Source organism: Hyla sarda, unplaced genomic scaffold, assembly GCF_029499605.1.
Source record: "Hyla sarda isolate aHylSar1 unplaced genomic scaffold, aHylSar1.hap1 scaffold_1846, whole genome shotgun sequence".
NCBI classification, from domain to species: Eukaryota; Metazoa; Chordata; class Amphibia; order Anura; family Hylidae; genus Hyla; species Hyla sarda.
In genome coordinates this window covers 56,395-65,891 of record NW_026608495.1, presented here as the reverse complement: position 1 = coordinate 65,891, position 9,497 = coordinate 56,395, and the positions used below count along the sequence as shown (strand labels likewise).

Here is a 9,497-nt window from a genome sequence, read left to right as displayed (position 1 = left end):
TGATGGGGTATGCATTAGACGAAAAAAAAGAAGAAAAAGAAGAATAATACGCCCAGAAAAGAGGCGAAAAGGAGAAAAACGTAAAAAAACGTGAAAAAAAAGTAAGAGGAAGAGAAGGGAAAAAAAGGTGGAAATGGGTTTAAAAGTGATTTCGGCGGAGAAATATATATATATATATATATATATATAAATATATATATATATGCGCACACACACACATAGATATAAACGTATTCTCCGTTGAGATATTGCAGCCGCTGCTGTGTCCAGGCCCAGGAGCCTTAGCACTGTGCTGTGATGTCACTCAATACCACTGACATCACTAGGTGTAAACAACATCTCTCCTTTGCTGTGTATGTGACTATGGAGCTGTTTGGTGATGTCGTCTATTACGGCCTTCATAGAAGCAACAGGAGATTGTTGCATCCATCTTGAACCCTCAGAACTACAGTGCTATGATGTCACTCACTTCCACAGGCCTTGCAGAGTGTAAACAACAACAACCCAGCTTTGTTGTGTATGTAACCATAGGGATTTGTGATGTCACCTAGAACCTTCACAGCAGCGACAGCTTTATGAGGAGCATCAGCACTGCTCTGCCTGAGCAGAACCATCACCGCCATAGGTTGTCAAATAACCCGGATTTAACCCACACAGGTAAGTCCAATGGGGTGCAGGCATGTCCTCTATGCTTACAGCTTCCCGTGGGTGTTGGTTTGATACCGTTTGGGGACAGCCAAGGAGGCATCTGCAGGCAACAAAGGTAGGTGTGTGCTTGTGTGTGTGTTTCCTATGCAGATCCTAAGCCCAGTGTCACATGCAAGTAGGAGGAGTAAGAAGGGTTCCTGGCAAATCCGGGTTATGGATTGCATTTAAAAAGGCCCCGTGGGAGTGCAATGGGCCCCTGTCTTGCTGCTTAGCAATAATGGTATGGGTTTAGGTTCTGCTGTGTGTACTGGTGGTTGACTGCCCCCCAGCCCAGAGTGTGCATGGAAAATTGTCTGGCAGCCTCCCTGACAGCAAGCAGTGATAGTGCCCATGAAGGGGACCTTGTTGGGCCCGCCCCTTTCACGGTTATCGCTTCTCGGCCTTTTGGCTAAGATCAAGTGTAGTATCTGTTCTTATCAGTTTAATATCTGATACGTCCCCTATCTGGGGACCATATATTAAATGGATTTTTGAGAACGGGGGCCGATTTCGAAGCTTGCTTCCGTCGCCCTATGCATTGACCCGATATGGCAGTATCTTCGGGTACAGTGCACCACCCCCTTACAGGGTTAAAAAGAAAGATTCCTACTTTCATTGCTACCTGCTTGCTGGCTAGCCAGCTAGCCAGCCCTGTGGGCCTTGCTGCTGCTGCAGCCAAAAAACAAAAGGTGGTGCTGCTGCTGCTTCTGCTGCTTCTGCTTCTGCTTGTGTCTGGCCCCTGTTGGAGCGTCCAGGCACAGGACTTCTGCTGCTGCTGACTAAATGGCCTCCTTAATTGGATCATTTGAGTAGCCAGCACACCTGTGCAGGTAGGGCATGACATGATAGGCAGCTGCCTTGATAGCGGGTGGGTGCTGAATGTTCCTAATTGACAAAATAAGATTAATGCTTATGAAGAAATATAAAATCTCATCCCTTCCCCAATATCGCGCCACACCCCTACCCCTTAATTCCCTGGTTGAACTTGATGGACATATGTCTTTTTTCGACCGTACTAACTATGTAACTATGTAACATAACATGGGGGGGGGGGGGGGAGGGGGGGTCTCCTGGCTGTTCACACAGGTGTGTCATTGCTGTACATTGACCATGCATTGCTTCTGTGGTATTGCAAAGGCAAAGACAAATGCTTCCAGCCATCCATTGCACTAATGGATTGGTCATCAGCTGGCTGTCTATGTCCCGCATCAATATAGACCAAAGTACAGAGGGTTAGGCTATGCTATTGTGCACCTACCTGATGCATCAGAAGGTGCGAGGCCCTTGCTAAATTCTGTGCACAGACTTTGAGATCTATGCTTTAGACTGTATCTAAACCTGCTCCAACATGGACTGACATTCTGGCCTACTTTCAGCCGATGCGACTTGTCTGTCGCTGAACAGTCGCTTTTTATGTATTCAGCACCTATGTATAATGTTGTAAAAATGCTCTAGAAGCTAAAGTCGCAGAAATGTCACACATATTTGGCCTGCAACTTTCTGTGCGACAAATTCAGACAGGAAAAATCAGTATAAATCCTTAGAAAATGATCCCCCAGTGTCTCCATCTGCTGGCGGTACTGAATAAGCATTGCTGCACTGATGGGGTATGCATTAGACGAAAAAAAAGAAGAAAAAGAAGAATAATACGCCCAGAAAAGAGGCGAAAAGGAGAAAAACGTAAAAAAACGTGAAAAAAAAGTAAGAGGAAGAGAAGGGAAAAAAAGGTGGAAATGGGTTTAAAAGTGATTTCGGCGGAGAAATATATATATATATATATATATATATATATATATATATATATGCGCACACACACACATAGATATAAACGTATTCTCCGTTGAGATATTGCAGCCGCTGCTGTGTCCAGGCCCAGGAGCCTTAGCACTGTGCTGTGATGTCACTCAATACCACTGACATCACTAGGTGTAAACAACATCTCTCCTTTGCTGTGTATGTGACTATGGAGCTGTTTGGTGATGTCGTCTATTACGGCCTTCATAGAAGCAACAGGAGATTGTTGCATCCATCTTGAACCCTCAGAACTACAGTGCTATGATGTCACTCACTTCCACAGGCCTTGCAGAGTGTAAACAACAACAACCCAGCTTTGTTGTGTATGTAACCATAGGGATTTGTGATGTCACCTAGAACCTTCACAGCAGCGACAGCTTTATGAGGAGCATCAGCACTGCTCTGCCTGAGCAGAACCATCACCGCCATAGGTTGTCAAATAACCCGGATTTAACCCACACAGGTAAGTCCAATGGGGTGCAGGCATGTCCTCTATGCTTACAGCTTCCCGTGGGTGTTGGTTTGATACCGTTTGGGGACAGCCAAGGAGGCATCTGCAGGCAACAAAGGTAGGTGTGTGCTTGTGTGTGTGTTTCCTATGCAGATCCTAAGCCCAGTGTCACATGCAAGTAGGAGGAGTAAGAAGGGTTCCTGGCAAATCCGGGTTATGGATTGCATTTAAAAAGGCCCCGTGGGAGTGCAATGGGCCCCTGTCTTGCTGCTTAGCAATAATGGTATGGGTTTAGGTTCTGCTGTGTGTACTGGTGGTTGACTGCCCCCCAGCCCAGAGTGTGCATGGAAAATTGTCTGGCAGCCTCCCTGACAGCAAGCAGTGATAGTGCCCATGAAGGGGACCTTGTTGGGCCCGCCCCTTTCACGGTTATCGCTTCTCGGCCTTTTGGCTAAGATCAAGTGTAGTATCTGTTCTTATCAGTTTAATATCTGATACGTCCCCTATCTGGGGACCATATATTAAATGGATTTTTGAGAACGGGGGCCGATTTCGAAGCTTGCTTCCGTCGCCCTATGCATTGACCCGATATGGCAGTATCTTCGGGTACAGTGCACCACCCCCTTACAGGGTTAAAAAGAAAGATTCCTACTTTCATTGCTACCTGCTTGCTGGCTAGCCAGCTAGCCAGCCCTGTGGGCCTTGCTGCTGCTGCAGCCAAAAAACAAAAGGTGGTGCTGCTGCTGCCTTCTGCTGCTTCTGCTTCTGCTTGTGTCTGGCCCCTGTTGGAGCGTCCAGGCACAGGACTTCTGCTGCTGCTGACTAAATGGCCTCCTTAATTGGATCATTTGAGTAGCCAGCACACCTGTGCAGGTAGGGCATGACATGATAGGCAGCTGCCTTGATAGCGGGTGGGTGCTGAATGTTCCTAATTGACAAAATAAGATTAATGCTTATGAAGAAATATAAAATCTCATCCCTTCCCCAATATCGCGCCACACCCCTACCCCTTAATTCCCTGGTTGAACTTGATGGACATATGTCTTTTTTCGACCGTACTAACTATGTAACTATGTAACATAACATGGGGGGGGGGGGGGGGGGGGGGTCTCCTGGCTGTTCACACAGGTGTGTCATTGCTGTACATTGACCATGCATTGCTTCTGTGGTATTGCAAAGGCAAAGACAAATGCTTCCAGCCATCCATTGCACTAATGGATTGGTCATCAGCTGGCTGTCTATGTCCCGCATCAATATAGACCAAAGTACAGAGGGTTAGGCTATGCTATTGTGCACCTACCTGATGCATCAGAAGGTGCGAGGCCCTTGCTAAATTCTGTGCACAGACTTTGAGATCTATGCTTTAGACTGTATCTAAACCTGCTCCAACATGGACTGACATTCTGGCCTACTTTCAGCCGATGCGACTTGTCTGTCGCTGAACAGTCGCTTTTTATGTATTCAGCACCTATGTATAATGTTGTAAAAATGCTCTAGAAGCTAAAGTCGCAGAAATGTCACACATATTTGGCCTGCAACTTTCTGTGCGACAAATTCAGACAGGAAAAATCAGTATAAATCCTTAGAAAATGATCCCCCAGTGTCTCCATCTGCTGGCGGTATTGAATAAGCATTGCTGCACTGATGGGGTATGCATTAGACGAAAAAAAAGAAGAAAAAGAAGAATAATACGCCCAGAAAAGAGGCGAAAAGGAGAAAAACGTAAAAAAACGTGAAAAAAAAGTAAGAGGAAGAGAAGGGAAAAAAAGGTGGAAATGGGTTTAAAAGTGATTTCGGCGGAGAAATATATATATATATATATATATATATATATATATATATATATATATGCGCACACACACACATAGATATAAACGTATTCTCCGTTGAGATATTGCAGCCGCTGCTGTGTCCAGGCCCAGGAGCCTTAGCACTGTGCTGTGATGTCACTCAATACCACTGACATCACTAGGTGTAAACAACATCTCTCCTTTGCTGTGTATGTGACTATGGAGCTGTTTGGTGATGTCGTCTATTACGGCCTTCATAGAAGCAACAGGAGATTGTTGCATCCATCTTGAACCCTCAGAACTACAGTGCTATGATGTCACTCACTTCCACAGGCCTTGCAGAGTGTAAACAACAACAACCCAGCTTTGTTGTGTATGTAACCATAGGGATTTGTGATGTCACCTAGAACCTTCACAGCAGCGACAGCTTTATGAGGAGCATCAGCACTGCTCTGCCTGAGCAGAACCATCACCGCCATAGGTTGTCAAATAACCCGGATTTAACCCACACAGGTAAGTCCAATGGGGTGCAGGCATGTCCTCTATGCTTACAGCTTCCCGTGGGTGTTGGTTTGATACCGTTTGGGGACAGCCAAGGAGGCATCTGCAGGCAACAAAGGTAGGTGTGTGCTTGTGTGTGTGTTTCCTATGCAGATCCTAAGCCCAGTGTCACATGCAAGTAGGAGGAGTAAGAAGGGTTCCTGGCAAATCCGGGTTATGGATTGCATTTAAAAAGGCCCCGTGGGAGTGCAATGGGCCCCTGTCTTGCTGCTTAGCAATAATGGTATGGGTTTAGGTTCTGCTGTGTGTACTGGTGGTTGACTGCCCCCCAGCCCAGAGTGTGCATGGAAAATTGTCTGGCAGCCTCCCTGACAGCAAGCAGTGATAGTGCCCATGAAGGGGACCTTGTTGGGCCCGCCCCTTTCACGGTTATCGCTTCTCGGCCTTTTGGCTAAGATCAAGTGTAGTATCTGTTCTTATCAGTTTAATATCTGATACGTCCCCTATCTGGGGACCATATATTAAATGGATTTTTGAGAACGGGGGCCGATTTCGAAGCTTGCTTCCGTCGCCCTATGCATTGACCCGATATGGCAGTATCTTCGGGTACAGTGCACCACCCCCTTACAGGGTTAAAAAGAAAGATTCCTACTTTCATTGCTACCTGCTTGCTGGCTAGCCAGCTAGCCAGCCCTGTGGGCCTTGCTGCTGCTGCAGCCAAAAAACAAAAGGTGGTGCTGCTGCTGCTGCTTCTGCTGCTTCTGCTTCTGCTTGTGTCTGGCCCCTGTTGGAGCGTCCAGGCACAGGACTTCTGCTGCTGCTGACTAAATGGCCTCCTTAATTGGATCATTTGAGTAGCCAGCACACCTGTGCAGGTAGGGCATGACATGATAGGCAGCTGCCTTGATAGCGGGTGGGTGCTGAATGTTCCTAATTGACAAAATAAGATTAATGCTTATGAAGAAATATAAAATCTCATTGTTACGCCTAGCGCTCCGGGTCCCCGCTCCTCCCCGGAGCGCTCACGGCGTCTCTCTCCCCGCAGCGCCCCGGTCAGTCCCGCTGACCGGGAGCGCTGCACTGTCATGGCCGTCGGGGATGCGGTTCGCACAGCGGGACGCGCCCGCTCGCGAATCGCATCCCAGGTCACTTACCCGTCCCGGTCCCCTGCTGTCATCTGCTGGCGCGCGCGGCTCCGCTCTCTAGGGCGCGCGCGCGCCAGCTCTCTGCGACTTAAAGGGCCAGCGCACCAATGATTGGTGCCTGGCCCAATTAGCTTAATTGGCTCCCATCTGCTCCCTGCCTTTATCTGACCTCCTCCCATGCACTCCCTGGCCGGATCTTGTTGCCTTGTGCCAGTGAAAGCGTTTAGTGTGTCCAAAGCCTGTGTACCTGAACTTCTGCTACCCATCCTGACTACGAACCTTGCCGCCTGCCCCCGACCTTCTGCTACGTCTGACCTTGCTTCTGCCTACTCCCTTGTACCGCGCCCATCTTCAGCAGCCAGAGAGGTGAGCCGTTGCTAGTGGATACGACCTGGTCACTACCGCCGCAGCAAGACCATCCCGCTTTGCGGCGGGCTCTGGTGAAAACCAGTAGTGGCTTAGAACCGGTCCACTAGCACGGTCCACGCCAATCCCTCTCTGGCACAGAGGATCCACTACCTGGAAGCCGAATCGTGACAGTAGATCCGGCCATGGATCCCGCTGAGGTGCCGCTGCCAAGTCTCGCTGATCTTCCCACGGTGGTCGCTCAGCAATCGCAGCAGATTGCCCAACAAGGACAGCAGCTGTCGCAGTTGACCGCCATGTTACAGCAAATTCTGCCCCTGCTACAGCAGCAACCATCTCCTCCGCCAGCTCCTGCACCTCCTCCGCAGCGAGTGGCCGCTCCTAACCTCCGCTTGTCCCTGCCGGACAAATTTGATGGGGACTCCAGACTCTGCCGTGGATTTTTGTCTCAGTGTTCCCTGCATATGGAGATGTTGTCAGACTTGTTTCCTACAGAACGGTCTAAGGTGGCGTTCGTAGTAAGCCTTCTTTCAGGAAAGGCCTTGTCTTGGGCCACACCGCTCTGGGACCGCAATGATCCTGCCACAGCCACAGTCCAGTCCTTTTTTGCTGAAGTCCGAAGTGTCTTTGAGGAACCTGCCCGAGCCTCTTCTGCTGAGACTGCCCTGCTGAACCTGGTCCAGGGTAATTCTTCCGTTGGCGAGTACGCCATACAATTCCGTACTTTTGCATCTGAACTATCCTGGAATAATGAGGCTCTCTGCGCGACCTTTAAAAAAGGCCTATCCAGTCGCATCAAGGATGTGCTGGCCGCACGAGAGATTCCTGCCAACCTCCAAGAACTCATCCATTTGGCTACCCGCATTGACATGCGTTTTTCTGAGCGACACCAAGAGCTCCGCCAGGAAAAAGACTTAGATCTCTGGGCACCTCTCCCACAGCATCCTTTGCAGTCTTCGCCTGGGCCTCCCGCCGAGGAGGCCATGCAAGTGGATCGGTCTCGCCTGACCCAGGAAGAGAGGAATCGCCGTAGAGAAGAAAATCTCTGTCTGTACTGTGCCAGTACTGAGCATTTCTTGGTGGATTGCCCTATCCGTCCTCCACGCCTGGGAAACGCACGCACGCACCCAGCTCACGTGGGTGTGGCATCTTTTGCTTCTAAGTCTTCTTCTCCACGTCTCACGGTGCCCGTGCGGATTTCCCCTACAGCCAACTCCTCCATCTCAGCCGTGGCCTGCTTGGACTCTGGTGCCTCCGGGAATTTTATGTTGGAGTCCTTTGTTAATAAATTCAGCATCCCGGTGACCCGTCTCGCCAAACCGCTCTACATTTCCGCGGTCAACGGAGCCAGATTGGACTGCACCGTGCGTTACCGCACAGAACCCCTCCTGATGTCTATCGGACCCCACCACGAAAGGATTGAGTTCTTCATCCTCCCCAGTTGTACCTCTGAGGTCCTCCTCGGTCTGCCATGGCTCCGGCTTCATTCCCCCACCCTTGATTGGACCACCGGGGAGATAAAGAACTGGGACTCTGCCTGCCATAGGAAGTGCCTCTCCCCCCCTCCCAGTCCCGTCAGGCAAACCTCTGTGCCTCCTCATGGCCCCCGTCCTGGTGTCACACTGCCCCGTGCCAGGCTTCGCCCTCTGCCCTCCCTCCCCATTCCCACTCCTGCTGTACTGCCTGCCGTTGAGGAAACCCTCCATTTTTTCCCGGTGTCCTCATCCCAGGGGAGGCAGTTGCCGGTCAAAGAAAAGGGGAGACCTAAGGGGGGGGGTACTGTTACGCCTAGCGCTCCGGGTCCCCGCTCCTCCCCGGAGCGCTCACGGCGTCTCTCTCCCCGCAGCGCCCCGGTGAGTCCCGCTGACCGGGAGCGCTGCACTGTCATGGCCGTCGGGGATGCGGTTCGCACAGCGGGACGCGCCCGCTCGCGAATCGCATCCCAGGTCACTTACCCGTCCCGGTCCCCTGCTGTCATCTGCTGGCGCGCGCGGCTCCGCTCTCTAGGGCGCGCGCGCGCCAGCTCTCTGCGACTTAAAGGGCCAGCGCACCAATGATTGGTGCCTGGCCCAATTAGCTTAATTGGCTCCCATCTGCTCCCTGCCTTTATCTGACCTCCTCCCATGCACTCCCTGGCCGGATCTTGTTGCCTTGTGCCAGTGAAAGCGTTTAGTGTGTCCAAAGCCTGTGTACCTGAACTTCTGCTACCCATCCTGACTACGAACCTTGCCGCCTGCCCCCGACCTTCTGCTACGTCTGACCTTGCTTCTGCCTACTCCCTTGTACCGCGCCCATCTTCAGCAGCCAGAGAGGTGAGCCGTTGCTAGTGGATACGACCTGGTCACTACCGCCGCAGCAAGACCATCCCGCTTTGCGGCGGGCTCTGGTGAAAACCAGTAGTGGCTTAGAACCGGTCCACTAGCACGGTCCACGCCAATCCCTCTCTGGCACAGAGGATCCACTACCTGGAAGCCGAATCGTGACACTCATCCCTTCCCCAATATCGCGCCACACCCCTACCCCTTAATTCCCTGGTTGAACTTGATGGACATATGTCTTTTTTCGACCGTACTAACTATGTAACTATGTAACATAACATGGGGGGGGGGGGGGGGGGTCTCCTGGCTGTTCACACAGGTGTGTCATTGCTGTACATTGACCATGCATTGCTTCTGTGGTATTGCAAAGGCAAAGACAAATGCTTCCAGCCATCCATTGCACTAATGGATTGGTCATCAGCTGGCTGTCTATGTCCCGCATCAA

The 9,497-nt window shown here is 50.7% G+C and overlaps 3 non-coding genes across 3 annotated transcripts; all 3 read left to right on the top strand.

The window, feature by feature from the left end:
* The first annotated feature begins 1,076 nt into the window (after positions 1 to 1,076).
* On the top strand, positions 1,077 to 1,267 carry LOC130314738 (U2 spliceosomal RNA). Its single transcript, XR_008862368.1, has one exon. It is a non-coding gene; the product is annotated as a U2 spliceosomal RNA (small nuclear RNA).
* Positions 1,268 to 3,363: 2,096 nt separating this feature from the next.
* LOC130314737 (U2 spliceosomal RNA) lies at positions 3,364 to 3,554 on the top strand. The gene has a single exon (XR_008862367.1). It is a non-coding gene; the product is annotated as a U2 spliceosomal RNA (small nuclear RNA).
* Positions 3,555 to 5,654: 2,100 nt separating this feature from the next.
* On the top strand, positions 5,655 to 5,845 carry LOC130314736 (U2 spliceosomal RNA). The gene has a single exon (XR_008862366.1). It is a non-coding gene; the product is annotated as a U2 spliceosomal RNA (small nuclear RNA).
* The last annotated feature ends 3,652 nt before the right edge of the window (positions 5,846 to 9,497 follow it).